This window comes from Haliotis cracherodii, unplaced genomic scaffold (assembly GCF_022045235.1).
Source record: "Haliotis cracherodii isolate W230 unplaced genomic scaffold, xgHalCrac1.p SCAF_5, whole genome shotgun sequence".
NCBI lineage: Eukaryota > Metazoa > Mollusca > Gastropoda > Lepetellida > Haliotidae > Haliotis > Haliotis cracherodii.
Genome location: NW_027266308.1, coordinates 11,521,288 through 11,538,641, shown reverse-complemented (window position 1 = coordinate 11,538,641; position 17,354 = coordinate 11,521,288). Strand labels below are relative to the sequence as shown.

At 39.4% G+C, this 17,354-nt stretch overlaps 1 pseudogene; it reads left to right on the top strand.

Moving 5' to 3' along the window:
• Window positions 1–226: 226 nt before the first annotated feature.
• Window positions 227–4,161, top strand: LOC139442430 (putative nuclease HARBI1; annotated as a pseudogene).
• The last annotated feature ends 13,193 nt before the right edge of the window (window positions 4,162–17,354 follow it).

Here is a 17,354-nt window from a genome sequence, read left to right as displayed (position 1 = left end):
CAAGGACAGATAACTCACGTATTGAGAGAGGGCAATAATCACGATATCAAATTATACAATATATCAATTTAGAATACCAACCTGTCGACAAAGGATAGTAAAAGAACTAGAATATCACAGATGTAGGTTTAAAACAAGTAAATTAACATAAAACGTGACTATTCATACAATACAATACAATGTAAAATTGGGCTATATATCACCAGCAACCTATAGGTAGGCCACCATGCTGGGGACCATCGAGACTCACAGTACCTTTGCTACCTGCATGGACCCCGGCAGGATATACACCATCCCTTCAGTTACTGGTGATTATGGAGACGTTTAGCCAATATTAAAACAAACAAATATTCTACGATACAAAAACCCTGGTATATACTAATTTCAGTTGATGACACTCATGACCATAATTAATTTTGTCGGCAACACTCTTTTAGATATCAACGATGTTTTTACTTTTGCGACCAGGGTTGTCTGTAATGATTTCAGTTGATAACACTCACGGCCATAACTAATTTTGTTGGCAACACTCTGTTAGATATTTACGATTTTAATACTTTTGCATCTCTTTATTTTTGCAGAGTTTATGTACACTGCACTGTCATGAATATACTTAAGTATAAACAAAGAAAATATTCATGCACAAACATTCATTTCATATATAAAAATCTGTGTTACAACATGGAAACGTGCCACCTGATCATAACCTGCACCTGCATTATATTTCACTTGGTCCAACTGTGACGTGATTATGTTGTAAACAGTGGAGATGATGGTTTACCATATCACTACAACACGGGTATAAGAGACGATTTTAAGCCTTATGCTGAAGTACTTTTTTTGTCTTGAGAAAATGATCATTTGTAATTACTTAATTCCGTATAGCAGTGTAATTCACGTAGAATAGAGGAGAGCTGATCATATTTCGCTTGGTCCAACTGTCACGCGATCAGTGGGGATGATCTTTTACACTTCCTACATCTCTACCACACGGGTATAAAAGACGCTTTTAAGCCTTTTGTCTTGAGCAAAATATAATTTTGAATTACTAAATTCAATGTATCAGTGTAACTCTTGTAGAATACAGGTGTGCTGATTCTTCACTATGTCGCTAAACGTGTATTGATCATCTGTCTAAGTTATCTCCCCAAAATCCCTCAACAATTGTCAAAGTTAAAATGATTTGAATTTCATGTCCATATTGTCTATCTCTCACAAGAAACATAATGGGGCATTAGTTAAAAATGCGGTGACCACAGATCTAGCCACATATCTGTCTTCAAAGGTTCAGAAAAATGACAAAAATGCAATCTGATGTTAACTGAGAAAACAATATGTGAAATGCTCGACACCTTCAATGATGACATCTAAGCACACTTGGATTATGTATCATGACACAATGTAACCATACGCATGCCACACATAACAAAGGCAAAAAAAATGAACCTATAAAATAAACATGGGCAATAAGAGGTCAATCAGGGCAACTCCTAAATTCATTTTTGTATCCCAACCCTTAGATACACAAATATCACAGTATTCAGATACATGTAAGTATAGATAAAAGTCAGACAATATAAAATATCACAGAATCAGCAAATGTCCAATACACCATGTCAATCCGTAATGTTCACTGGATCCCTGCTGTACACTAAAAGTTCAATGCTGTAAAATGTTCACATGATTGTATAAACAATCTATTGACAAGTTCAGCAAAGTAGCATTATCACAGCACGCTAATTAAAACAGGCAAAATAGATGTTACAAGGCAAAGACATGTAACTCACAGAAAGACAGATCACGGGATGTAAACAAGTCAATTTCCGGTCACCATCAGATCAACTTCCGGTCAACATCAGATCAACTTCCAGTCACCATCAGGTGAAGATCTGAATAACACCTTACTGAGGCTCCAAATGTTACAGCTGGTTAGACGCTGGGGTTGTGATCGGTTTTATTCAGATTTAGAGATGCATAAATGTTGAAATGGCCCTGAAACAATTACAACAGAATAGAAACGGCCATATATAATATAAGTAACACATACATATCACACGTAGCTTATATGAAGAATATATTGATACTATGATATCTCATAATACATTGTAGATTGTTACAAATTTATCAGTTAGTCATGACATATGTTATCATATACAACCAAATACAACATTTTGCCCACATACTCAAAAGTAAAACAATATTTGATCGACGTTTTTGGCCAGAAGATACATATATATTTATTTAATTCCCCACATTGGTACAATATGTGCAGCCCATTTCTAGTGTCCCCAATCATGATATTGCAGGGATATTCCTAAGTGGTGTAAAACCATACGCACTCACTCACTCATCAAAGATGTCATTTATAGAGCCATTTGTACCAGGTTCTCGGGTTATATGGTGCAATTAAATCAGTAAGGTTTAAGAACACATGGTTCTTGTATATGTTAATCTGCCCATCCTTGAGCTTGCAAGATGGATGAAAATCTCCCTTCAACGTAGTAAGGGAGACTAAAGGGGCCATTACACCAAACGGCGATCGCTCTGCGCTCCTTCTGCGTCCTACAATTTGACTAGAGCTTAGTGGGGTCGCCATACTCAAGAAAACTCTCTTTTGGTGTAATCGCTCCTACGACCGTTCTGCCTTCCTTCTGCGACTAAATATGTTACTTTTGTCAATGTCACTGCGTTCCCTGAACGACCTAGGCGTTCACTGTGCGATATCTCTGCGCTCCCTCTGCGTCTCCTCTGCGTTCCCTCTGCCTCCTTATTGCAACTAACTACCGCGCTGCCACCCCTCTACGACCAATACTATGACCTGACTATAAAAGGCTCATCTGCAGACGATTTATTATCAGTCTATGTCAGCTCCTGGTGATACAACTAGTGATGGACATCCAGGGCTTGAAAATTGATATCATACAAGGTCATCAAGCACTGTTGTTACACCACATGAGTGTTGGTATAATGGAACGCAAACTGAACAGACGAAGAAGGAAAATGAGAACCTTGTGGGTTCGCCCATGGTTGACGCATCAGAGAAGGTTCCAATTCGGACATTATAGCCAATTGTTGCACGAGCTACGTTTGGAGGACGAAGGTTCATTTTTCAATTACCTTATAATGGAACCAAGAATGTTTGATGAAATACTTCAAAGAGTAAGCCCAAGAATATTAAGACGAAATACTAGTGAGTGAGTGAGTTTGGACCCTGGTCTTAAACTTGCTGTGACTCTCCGATACCTTGCTACAGGAGACAAGTATCCTTCGCTACAATACCAGTATCATGTATCACGTAGCACTATCTCTGTGTTTGTACCTGAGGTGTGTAGAGCAATCCGAGAAGAGTACAAGAACGAAGTTATCCAATGTCCAAGAAACCCCAATGAGTGGAAGACAGTTGCAGATGACTTTAAAAACCGATATAATGTACCTCATGCATGTGGTGCTATTGATGGAAAACATGTGACCTTGCGATGTCCCCCAAACACAGGAAGCTTGTATTGCAATTACAAAGGATTCTTTTCTATTGTGCTCCTTGCGTTGGTGGATGCTAACTACAAATTTCTATGTCTATTGGTTCGATGTCAGATTCCCAGATATTTAATGAATCTGAATTGAAGGAATGTCTTGAAGACGATACAATCAATTTTCCAGTTTCGGAGCCTCTGCCACATGATGACATTAACATTCCATTCTTCATGCTAAGTGATGACACATTTGCTCTAAAGGCCATACATGATAAAACCTTACTCTACAAGAGGACTGACTAAAGAGCAGCGTATCTTCAATTACCGTATTTCTCGTGGTAGACGCGTGGTAGAGAATGCTTTTGGCATTTTAGCTCAGCGTTTTCAAGTATTCCTCACAACAATGCAGCTGTTACCAAAATTTGTACAGGATGTTGTAGAAGCATGCATCTGTCTGCACAATATAATGCGCACGAGATATCCAGCTCTACAAAATGCAGCACTTGATACAGAGGATGAGAATCATAACCTTATTCCTGGAAACTGGCGACAGCTAGTAAACATGTGTGATGTCGATCAAGTAGTCGGACCAAACTGTGCAACACGAGCAGGAAAACAACAACGAGAGTATCTCAAGTTGTATTTTGACAGTGCAGCTGGATCTGTACCTTGGCAGGAACGCATGATTTGAACATTTATGGGACACTTGGTATGGAGTTAATCATACTTAACTGATAAATTTTAAATTGGTAGCATTTTGTACATTTGGAAACGGTTGTTATTGTCTTTATTTATTATTTATTTTCTCTGAGTTACCAACATATTAATTCATTTGTTGTTTTTAATGTTATTAAACAAATTATTAAAACAAATATGTTGAGAATGCTTAAATTGATTTTATAACAAATGAAACATACTCTTAGAATAAGTGAAGTGAAACATGCTTTAATAAACTTTATTTAATCAGAAAAAGCATAGCAAGCATTGCTATGAACACTCTAATGAAAGTTTACAATAAATTGAACACTGAAATGAAAAAAAAGAGAAAATAAAGATATCTGAAGTTCAAATATAACGCTAATTAAATGTAAAACAACACCAATTATTGAAGCACCAATACACATCCGTAGGAACAGTCAACACAATTTGTTTCCAGAATGTATATATAATAACATCAGTCGTTAAGCTTTTTTAAAGCAGGCAATATAAATATATTACATACTGTAAAACAAGTGTCTAGATAAAACGCTGTTTATCAAATATTATTTACAAACACCTTTGAAATATGTTAGGACATTTTACATAAAACACCATTTAGAAGATAAAAATAAGAACATAAAGGATATGCATATGGTACATATTGTAACAATGTATGAGTCTAAAATGGTCAATATGAACACAACTTGCCCTAATCAGAGTCACTTGCATTCAATCGCAGTTGGGGAGTGTTCAGAGTCTGGTTAACTAGACGACGACCTTGAGTGTGACCTCCATTACCAGTTCTTGTTGTGCCTGAGTGATTGACGACTTGTAGAGTGTCAGTATCAAGATCTTGGAGAAGGCTCAACCGGGACGTTTCTGGTGTGCTTGATGGAGTAGTTATCCATGGACGTGGTGATGATCCTGGCAAGTCTATCTGGGGAAACTCCTGCTGCAACCAGTGTGGATCCATTGAACCCCAGACTGAGGTGCGATTATTCACCTGTGTTGGCCACTGGCTGGGCGGGGGGGCTGCCACATATGCTGACCACATGTTGATGACGTTCCAGGGTAGCTTGATGACGCATAATGTGCAGGAGGTGGAATTCTAGAAGATGACATGGGTTTTGATCTGCGAGATGACTCATTGTCATCAATGTACCGCATCAACAATTGTAGCATGTATGTTTGACATCGTCGCCAACAGTCATGATTCAGACTGAGGAGCGTAGATCGCACAAACTCTACGAACCCAAGTCTCTCTTGGTCACCTGGTGGTTTCAGATGCTCCAGAAGTTTTTCCCGCATTGTCATGAGATGTGCTCCTTGATCTCTAAGGGACGACAGAAACGCATCATCTGCTTCATCACCTCATCTTCCACGGTTACTGACTTTGCGTCGAGTTGCTGTTGTGTGACTTGAAATACTGCAAGATGGAGTAGGGTCTCCAAGATCTTGGGTATCAATGTCATTATTGAGATTGTCACAAGTATCTCCAGCATGTTCTGTTGTCGACGCTGTGACATCTTGAGGGGCTGTGCACTGGACAAGCTGGGAAAATATACATAAGAAGTTGGTCAAGAATTTTGAATGAGATACACAAATGGAAATGTGTTTGAAAATGTGCAAAACAATACAATAACAAATACTCACACTGACTAACGGCCGCCTGTGAACACGTTCAGTGTGGACCCTTAGAAACTCTAGGTTACTGAGTATCCATCTATCCCGTTCAGTCAGCTCTTGGTCTGCCGCTTGTCCAGACTTTGTCTTCTTGAGTCTTCCAAGACGTGTTCTAAGACTTTTGTACCACACTTTGAAGAGCGTGGCATCTTTATTAAACTCGTTGGCTTTATCTTTCCACAATGATTCTTTTTTTTTTGTACATTTTTATATTCAATCATTCTTTTGTCATAGAACTCTGGATGATCCCTGAGCCATTCTACCATTGACTCTTCTTCTTGTATTGTCATAGTTGATGTCACCTTCTCTTTTTTCTTTCTCTTTTCCAGTGCTGTGCTGTCAGATACTTCGGATTCACTAGTTGATTCAATCACACCCTCTTGTCTTTCATTGTCAGGACCACGACGCGCGCGTTTTAGACAACTTGTAGCTGGTATTTCATTTCTACCCTGGGTATTTACTTCCGATTGTTGGTGAGCGCCTGAACCACTTTCAATTGGTTTTTGGATTTCTTCATTTACGTCATCCTGATTGGTTTGAGGTTCTATATCACCCCTTTTTGCTCTAGTTTTTGGAGGCATTTTTATCGACCCGTGCTCTCTGAGCGTCTGCAATAGAATGACTCTAATACTCTATTTATAGATATTATCCGCTATTTAAAGCTGTCCTGCTCTATTTGTAGAAATAACACGTTGCTTTATGAAGGCAGAGGAGACGCAGAAAGGAGGCACAGGGATCGCCGAGGACGTACAAGAGTCGTTATGGTCGGCGAATAAAGGCAGAGAGGTCGCAGAGAGGACGCAGAGAGAAGGCACAAGGTAAACAAGATTACATCACAGATTCATATAAAGACCATTCAGCGACCATGGCCTCTGCCTCCTTTCTGCGTTCCCTCTGCCTCCCTTGAGCGACTTACATCGACGGCGATCTCACTGCGACTGTTTTAAGCAGGTTCAAAACTTTACAGCGACAGTGCCGCTCTTGGCGATGGCTAAGCGTTCCCTCTGCCTCCCTTGTGCGCTCTACGCAACCGTTCTGCGACCCCTCTGCCTTCAACGCAGACCTGGCAAAACTTAAGAATGCAGAACGGTCGCAGAAAGGTCGCCGTCCGGTGTATTGGGGGTATAAACTGAGTAAACAGGTATGGAAAACTGCAACAGCAGTGAGATAACTTGAAGACTCTGTTGCATATTTTCTTATTCGCGAGTGAATTGAGTGCCGACCTCAACACCCTTTGTAGCAGAAGGGCACTCGTGAAGAGTAACCTCCTCATGGTGAGGGCTGGGTAACTCTAATAGCTCTTCCACTGTGTGGACCCGGGGTAGAATATGTCCACAGCACTACATTGCTGGTCGTAAAAGGCGACCGAAGTGGGCAGCCCGTTTGCCGTGGGTTGCGTGAGGACGGTAGTCTTGTAGTTGAGGGCACTGGTTCCAGGAACAGTGTTCCTATGCCCAACACACCACTTCGACCCTTACTTCACCTAGACGGGTGGTAGAATTGGCCAGTTTCTATCAATCTGCTGGTCACACCATGCCCTGTGCATGGAATACTTGAATGGAATAATTTCGATATATATCAACCAAAGTTTGATCAGGATATATCATAAACTTGATCCTGTTAATTTCCTATGCCAGAAGGCCTTGGTTCATGGGCTAATGTGGCATTATAAACCTCTGAATTCTGTGTTTCTCCAGAAAAGTGTCATGGGCGAACCAGCCTGGCATTTCTTCTGTCAGATTCCATAGCTATTCACGTTTTTATTTGCTGGAGTATAACATCTCTGTAGCCCTGGCGGTGCAGGCGGGCTTCCACTGCACCATAGTCCTTGTTGACACTCCATGGCGGGTGGGGAGCAGAGATATCGAAACATTTACTTACACCATGGCTCTTCCCATTCCATCTGGTTTATCAAAGAATAAACGGAGACATGTCGAGTCTTTATCGTCTGAAATTGTTGACTCGTGGGCCAGGTTTATTGTGATCTCATCTTCTGATGAAACACCTTTAAAACTGAACCCATTTGCAATTCCCTTTGGGCATTAAAGGCGTCTGTGGAGAAGTGAAGAACGTAACATGACTCGAAAGCGGTTTACTGTTAGTGGAATGTGCACAGAGACAACAATCTGACAATCTCTTGATATCAAAACAATTTGTGAATATTCCAGTTGTTGTCTCAGTGTACCAGACACTGAACTCCTGCAGAGGCATAGTCAGAGACAGGGCTCGTTGTCTTTCTGACATGAGTGAGGAGGAAATTGCAGCAGAGCTGAAAAATCAAGGAGTTATTGCTGTAAAGCGATTTATGAAAAAGAAAGATGATGGCACAATTACCAAACTAAACACTTATCTGTTTACATTTTCACTTTCATCAATTCCAAAGAATATAAAAGCTGGATACTTCAACATCGGGGTGGAGGTATACGTACCAAATCCACTCCGATGCTTCCAATGTCAAAAGTTTGATCATGGTGCCAAGTTTTGCTGAAACAGCTCGGTATGTTCCCGTTGTGGTGGAGCTCATGAGGGCTCTGAGTGCTCCAACAGCATCAAGTGTGCTAACTGCAACGGAGAACACTTGGCATCATCCAAATCCTGTCCCTTATATGATCGTGAAGCAAAATTTCAAAAAATCAAACACACCAGCAATATTTCATACTTTGAAGCTAAAAAGTTGGTGCCTCTTCCCACCAATTCAACCTTAACCTATAAAAATGCAGTTTCCTCTCCTGCTCATGTTGCCAGACCTACCATGAGAACAACAACGTTATCTTGGGTGGATGAACAGATCATTCTCGATGACCATTCCCGAGTCTGTTCATTCTCTGGCAAATGTTTCCACATCAGCCTCACAGACAGACATTGTAACACCTTCAGAAGATCCATCATCTGAACTTGAAATTGTCCCTGCAACAGTACAGGGCGAAGCCAACTTGTCTTCAAAGGAAAAAAAGCAATTGAAAAAAAAGGCCAGGGCCCTTCAGCATTTAGAGGTGCCTTCTACATCTATAAAGGTTCACAATCAGTTTGAACCTTTGGAGATGGACCTCCCTCCCACTCACGATCTCCATTTGAGCAGCTCTCCTAATTTAATCCAATGGAATTGTAGAGGACTTCGGAACAATTTCAATGATTTTCAGCTATTAATTCAGGATTTCAAACCATCTGCATTTTGTTTACAAGAAACTTTCCTTAAACCAACAGATAATTTTGATTTGGTACTTGGAATCCAATAACTCAATCACAAATACCCAATGTGGATTTCGTAAACATCGCAGTACCATTGACCACTTAGTTTGACTGGAGTCATTCGTACAGAATGACATTGTAAATAAGCAACATGCAGTGTCTATCTTTTTCGATCTAGAAAAAGCATATGACACTACATGGAAGGCGGTATTTTAAAAGATTTACATGATTTTGGATTGCGAGGCCGTTTGCCTCAATTTATACCCAAGTTTTTAACTGAGAGGCAATTTCAAGTCCGCGTGGGTCAACCCTGATCATTATAATCTGTATCAGGGTGTCCCACAAGGCAGTATTTTGTCTGTCACTTTGTTTAGCATCAAAATCAACAGTTTAGCAAAGGTTTTAAATGATTCAATTGATGGATCGTTGATTGTGGATGACTTTAATGTTTTTTGCCATCGACCCTGAACTAATATTAGAATACTCCCCCATTAAAGTTGTAAAAGAAGCGAAATTTTTGGGTATAATTTTCGATCATCATTTAACCTTTTTGCCACATATAAAAAACTTAAAGACTAAATGTCTGAAAGCCCTAGATTTGTTAAAAGTTGTCTCTAATTCCAAGTGCGGAGGGGATCAGAAAACCCTCCTCCAACTATACAGAGCTCTTATACGCTCTTAATTTGATCATCTATGGTGGGCCTTGTAAGAGCAATTTAAAATTATAAGACACCATTCATCACCAAGGCCTGAGGCTTTGTCTTGGAGCCTTCCGAACTTCACCTATTCACAGTTTGTATGTGGAGGCTGATGAGCCATCCCTTAAACACCGACGGATTAAATTATCTTTACAGTATATCTCTAAATTACGTTCTACTAATTCTAATCCAGCGTATGAATGTGTGTTTAATCCACTTTACAAAAATCTCTATGATAAAAAATCTTCTCTTATTCTAACACTTGGAATAAGAACACAATCTGATATCTCTTCTGCGCAAATCAGTCTGGGAAACAATGACCCCACTCAGCTTTTCTCTTTTCCACCATGGCAGTTAGTGAAGCCAGCATCACCGTCATTGGATTCAGGACTATCTCATCCCAGTTACCAGATAACTGTTCTATTTTCACAGCAGAAGCAAATGCTATTCTAACGACACTAAATTATATCAACAATCAAACTAACCATAAAGAATTAATCATTTGTCAGAGTCTCTTTCTTGCCTTCAGGCTATTAAAAACATGTCTTCCACACATCCAATTTTAATAGAAATTATTAAATTGTTTAATCATCTTGCTACTGTCCAATACGACATCATTTTCTGTTGGTTGCCCAGCCATGTCGGAATCGCTGGGAACACAATGGCCGATGCTGCTGCGAAGGCAGCACTCATCAAATCTGTGACGCCACTTCTTGTCTCTTATAGCGATATCAAATCTGTGATTAGATGTTACATCCGAGATTTGATGCAAAAGAAGTTGGACACCCAGGTAGGTATAAATAAATAACATGACATTAAGCCAAATGTCACACCTACTTGGGTTGTCAGTCCAGAATTGAAGAGGGCGTATTAAGACGATGTCATATTTGCCATTCTCGTTACACAAAGGTGAGGATCCTCCGTTCTGCATAGCTTGTGATGAAAGAATCACAGTCAAGCATGTCCTCCTTGACTGTGTTGATTTTTCCATCGCAAGGGATAACTATTTCAAAGTTAAATCTATGAAGGATCTTTTTAATACTATTAGTTGTCATTTAATTATTGAGCTTTTTAAAGGAAATAGAGTTGTTTAGTAAATTTTGTTAATTTGTTTTGTTTAAAAATAAATGATGTTTTAACATTAGTAGAATAAATTGATATCTGTGAATGTTTGTGGCTGTATCCTCGAAGGGGGTTAAAGTAGTGTAAAATTATTGTCCCCCTGAGAGGGTATTGTAAGTCCAAAATATTCAAAGTTTGTTATTCCTACTATAGTTTTAATAGTAGCATATGTGTTCTTTTAGTTTGGCTAAATTTCCCAATAATCGCCAACAGCTGAAGGCATGATGTAAATCCGGCTGGGGTCCATGCAGGTAGCAAAAGTACTGTAAGTCCCCATGGACCCCAGTATGGTGATCTACATTCAGTTGATGGAGATCAATAGCCTGATTTTATAATGTATTGTTATGTATCGTAGTATCCGTTTTATGATTCAATACTAGTTTTAAATATTTCTCTGTGATATGTCTAGTTATTTTACTGCCCGTCGATGGCAGGTTTTTATACATTATAGTATTTATAATCTTTAATCTTGATAGTCACAATATGGATGAAATATTGCTGATGTGACTTAAAACTTAACTCACTCACTGACTCATTTAACATTTCATGTCGTGGCAAAAGTGTCTCAACAAAATCGAAAAATGGTGTCTTGAAAATGGTTTTAAATTTTTAATAAAAGTTAAGACCAATTGTATCCATTCTTGTAGGAAATACAAGCACCACAAGGATCCAGAGCTATTTTTACATGGCACTCCTATCAAGGTTGTAGAAGAGGCCAAGTTCCTGGGTCTCATTTTCGATCATCATTAACTTTTAAGCTACATATTAATTATCTCAAAACTAAATGCCTGAAGGCTTTAGATTTGTTGAAAGTTGTTGCCAGTACAAAGTGGGGAGGTGATCAGACAACCCTCCTCCACTTGTATAGGTCTCTGATCCGCTCTAAATTAGATTATGGCTCCATCGTTTATGTTTATAGTTACTTACTAGTTTTATATTTATAGCTGTGATACTTTAGTTCTTTTACTGTCCATTGACGACAGATTTCATATATCTATGTCTATATTTATTTATTATTACTGTACAACTTGATTTAGTCACGACATGGCTGAACTATTGCCGATGTGACAATAAATCTTAACTCAATCACCCTTCAGTAAAAATATCAACATCTTCGTCTCGTAGGTATTTTAAGCGCCATATAGGTTTAATCTTCCGGATCCTCGTCGTAGTCTTTGTCAATATGAAGCCTGTTGTCCTCGGGTGTATCACTAATAACTGTGGCATCTATGATACTCAAACGTTTCTCCGTACCCAACAGCTTCTCAAATACCTAAGCTTTCAGCCTCAAGGCCCAGGTCGGTTCCATGGTCAACTTTGTCATTAGTGATCGATATGAATAGGGCCAAGGGCCCTTGAATGTGACCACTCAATCAGTAAACACCCCTATATTTTACCAGCCTCCTCATTGGTCAATATGTTGTCAACAACGTTAAAACATTTGATCCTGTGATCCTCTTTGCGTTTATCTGTGAATATCTTGACTAGTAACGGAGAGTGAGTGTGGTTTTATTGACGAGAGGAACACAAGAAATTGCTTTCCTGTATTGCACCCATTTGAGGAAACGAGCCCGGGTCTTTGGCCTGAATAGCCAATGCTTTGACCTGGAAATCTGAAAGACACATTATTCTTTCATAGCTTATCATAAAATTATTATTAACTCTACTTTGCTGTCACTGTTTCGGAAAACAATTCCTTTCATAAAACTGAAACCCCTATGTCCTAGTTTGTATCAACATTTTGAACACTTGCGGTTTTGTCAATTGTGGTTTTTCGGAAATTAGAACATTAGAACTTCAAACGGAAAGTAATAGGATAGCTGTAGCTTACTTTGTAAGTTAGCTCTTAGTACTTATGTATGACTTCAGCTTTCTAATCATCAACTTTCCCTTTATTTCGAGCAATATTCCAGCAACTCCAGTGTACTCTACGTGAATTACACTGATATATTGAATTAAATAATTCATAATGATAGTTACCTCAAAACAAAAAATATTACATTCTTAAATTTGTCTTTTGTACCCGTGTAGTAGAGATGTTGGAAGTGTAGTCGTGTGACAGATGGACCAAATGAGATATAATGCAGGTGCTTGGTATGATGGGGAAGAACGTTTCTATGTTGTATCACAGGTCTCTCAATATGTAATGAGGGTCTATAACATGTATAATTCTATTTGATACCAAAGTATTTTTTAATAAGGTGTAGCTGCAGGCATTACTCTACATGAATTCACCCCACTGTTATTGATTATTGATAACAAATATACTGACACTCATTATTTCCAAAATTATTAATGGGGGTAAATGTACTTGGTATAAATATATCCACTGCTTCTAAATTTTATCACATAGTTATTCTGAATAAGATGTCTCTTATTCTTTGACAACTGTGTTTTGGGGGTTTTGAAGAAAGAACATTGACATTACAGATAACATCCACACGTCTTTTTAAGTACGTTTCACTGTGTAAATATATCAACGATTTAAGCAGGCAATGCTTGTAAGAATATATTAGCAAAACTGTATGCATGAAGTAGAAAGATTTGTTAGTGGTAGTGTGATGATGTTGACAGCCATCTCGTACGCTGGTAGAACGGACTTTGGGGGTTTCACAGCACAACGTTACACGAATGATATTCTTCGGCTACACGTCCTTCCAATTATGCAACAAACGAACGCAATTTTCCAAAAAGACAACGCCCGACCAACTGTTGATTAATTATATGAGCGGTCAGGTAGCTTAGTGGTTAAAGCATTAGCTCGTCACGCCGAAGACCTGGGTTCGATTCCCAACATTAGTACAATGTGTGAAGCCCACTTCTGGTGTTCCCCGCCGTGATATTGCTGGAATATTGCAAAAAAGCGGCGTAAAACCATACTCACTCACGCATATGATATATTAAATATTCATATGTAATCACTTTTGCGTTTCTATTGCTGCAGATTATATATCCTTGACTGCCCAGGGGTTTCAGACAACGAACGATTCAGCTGTTATCATTGGTTGAATATGTAGTTAGACCCATTGCTTCAATCAGAACGTTTCTGCGGTTAAGTGGGCACTCATGAAGAGCAACCTCCCCGTGGTGAGTGCTGGGTAACGACGCTAATAGCTCTTACCCCGTGGTAGAATGTTTCCACAGCACCCCATTGCTGGTCGTAAAAGGTGACCGAATTGGGCAACCTGTTTGCCGTGGGTTTCACCCCTGTGTCAGCGTAGGACATGATTCTGGTGGTTGAGGGCATTGGAGCCAGGAACCAGTGTTCCTTTTGCCCAACACACCACTTTGACCCTTACTTCGCCTAGACGGGTGGTAGAATTGGCCCGATTCTATCGGCTATCAATCGGCTGGTCACGCCATGCCCTGTGCATGGAAAAGTGTCACTTTAGAAACATCATATAAAACAATTTATGATGATCAAATATGTTTAACAAACTTTGCCTATATAATTATTGCCTAGAGACCTATGCCAGAAGGCAATGGCTCATGTGCCAATCTGGTGATGTCAATCTCCAAATTCTATATGTCTCCAATGTTCTTTGTCATAGGCCGAAACAGCTGGGCATTTCTTTTAGTAGACAAATGTAGCTTTTCGTGTTGTATTTACTGGAGTATACCATCCCTGTAAACCTGGTGTTGTAGACAGGCTTCCTCTTCAGCGTCGTCCTTATTGACACTCGATGGCGGGTGGGTGCTGAATAAATTCCTTTCATTATGGCGCAACAACTACCTGGTTCAACTCGTCATAAAAAAAGAGAAGACTTGAATATGTTCAACTGAAAATGTGTTTCAAAACAATGATTCTTGCCTCGCTTTCTTGTGATCGAGCCTGCTGAACCCTTTCGCCATTTCAAAAGCTGTTTCCGGAATTTGTGGTGTAGTAAAAAACGTAACCCGCCTTCGGTCTGGCTCACAAAATGTGGAGGGTGCACGGAGACAGCAATCTCTGAATCTTTTATCAATAACTCAGTTTGCCAATGTTGATGTTGCTGTGTCCGTGCACAGAACACTGAACTCGTGTCGGGGAATTGTTCGGGACAGAGCTCAAAGCCTGTCTGATATGTTGGAACAAGAAATTGTCAGGAATACCAATACTTACCTATTCACTTTTGCGTGTTCCTCCTTACCGCAATCAATCAAAGCTGGTTATGTCAATATCGGAGTGGATATGTATATCCCAAATCCACACCGATGTTATAAATGTGAAAATTTTCGGCCATGGTTCAAAATCATGTGATAAACCTGTCAGATGTCATCGTTGTGCTGGCAGCCATCAGGGTAAAGACTGTGAGGAGAACATTGTTTGTGCTAACTGTGGTGGCCAACACTTGTCTTCTTCAAAGTCATATCCTGTTTGGCAACTGGAATCCAAAATCAATAAAATGAAAACATTTCTTTTGCAGAGACCTGTTCACCAAACAATCAACAAATCAATCACAACTAAATTATTCTGCTGCAGTTCCACATTCTGCACCTATATCAATTGCCACTGCATCAATCACATGCCAATTGGATCTATCATGGGTCCATTCTGATCAGCCCATTAACACCGCTAGAAGCAGTCCTCAAACATCTGATAATCAGACTAGTTCAGCAACCCAGACTTCAACTCTGACTGACACTCAGACTGCTAGTCAAAAAGAAAAGAGTAAAAATTTAATAGAAGACAAACATCTCCGGCAGCCTCGCCCCCAGTGTTATCTCTACACAACTCATTTGAGCCTCTTGACATGGAGGTTACTCTGTCTGTACAGGACAGTAGGAGTAATTCGTCCTCACGTTCACGTGAGAGATCTCCAATTGAGCCTCCATGACTCAATTGTCCAATATGATACAATGGAATTGCAGAGGACTGAGAAAGAGTTTTAATGAAACACAATTATTATTACAGGATTTTAAATCATCGGCAATATGTCTCCAAGAGACATATCTCAAGCATACAGATAATTTTGCCTTCAGGAAATATAATTGTCATCACTCCTTTTCGCCTCCATGCGATAAAGCTACTGGAGGTTCTACTATATTGGTCAGACATGACGTCATTCACAGTGCCGTTCCTCTGAATACAAATCTTCAAGATGTTGCAATTTGGCTTACTTTGCACATTACGCTTACATTGTGTTCCTTGTACATTCCTCCTTCGTCTGTGCTTCAACAGTCTGATCAACTGCCAAAGCCCTGCATCATCATAGGTGATCTTAATGGGCATAACCCTTTGTGGGGAAGTTCAAATACAAACAATCACTGATTCAAACCTTCACAACGAATTTGAATGGTCAGTTGATGATGACCTCTGTGGGAGTGATCACATCCCGACTATTCTTAAAACTCTTAAACCTACTGACGATCCACAATCAACTAGGTGGAATTTTACAAAGGCTGATTGGTCATCATATGAATTGTTATGTACAGGAAAATTAAAACCTGACATTTTTCATCATGTTCAAGAACGGATACAGTTGTTTTCAGACCTGCTAAATTACATTGCTGATGAAACAATCCCCAAGTCCTCTGCAAATCCACATATTCGCAAACCATGGTTTAACGATGACTGCAAACAGGCACGGAAATGTAGGAAGAAAGCGAAAAATATTTCCGCGGACATCCTACAGTCCATAATTTAGATAAGGCTAAAATTACAAATGCCAAAGCATGACGTGCTTTTAAACAACATAAGCGTCAGTCCTGGAGGAGCTACGTCCCCAAAATAAATTCCCGCACACCCATATCCAAGGTGTGGAATATAGTACCAAAAAAAATGGCAAAGGTTCAAAATCATCTGTTCACCATCTTAAGGAAGAAACGGAGAAAACTGACATTGCCAATGAGCTTGGAGAAACGTTAGCAAAACATTCTTCAACCTCTAATTATGTTTCAAAAAATTAAGAAACAACAGTAAAAGATAAAAGTAAATTTCACTTCTGATAATGGTGAAGACTATAATGAAGTCTTCTCATTACATGAGCTACATACCACCCTTGGGCAAGCTCATGACACACCGACGGGAGCTGACAACATACACTACCAGCTTTAAAAACATTTACCTTAATCATGTCCGGAGACACTTTTATATATATTTGAACAAATATGGACATCTGGGAATTTTCCTCCTTCATGGCGTAATGCCATTGTAGTCGCAATACCGAAGCCAGGCCGGGATCATACAGATCCCTGTAACTATCGACCGATATCCTTAACAAAACCATGGAACGAATGGTGAATATTAGATTAATTTGGTATCTGGAAACCAATAATCTAATTACAAATATCCAATGTGGTTTCCGAAAAAGTCGAAGTACTATCGACATTTTACTACGATTAGAATCCTTTTTGAAAAATGCTATTGTAAACAAACAGTGTAGTGTCAGTCTTTTTCGATCTTGAGAAGGCTTATGATACTACTTAGAAGCATGGCATTCTAAAGGATTTACATGAATTTGGTTTGAGAGGCCGTTTGCTTCATTTCATATCACAGTTTTTAACAAATATT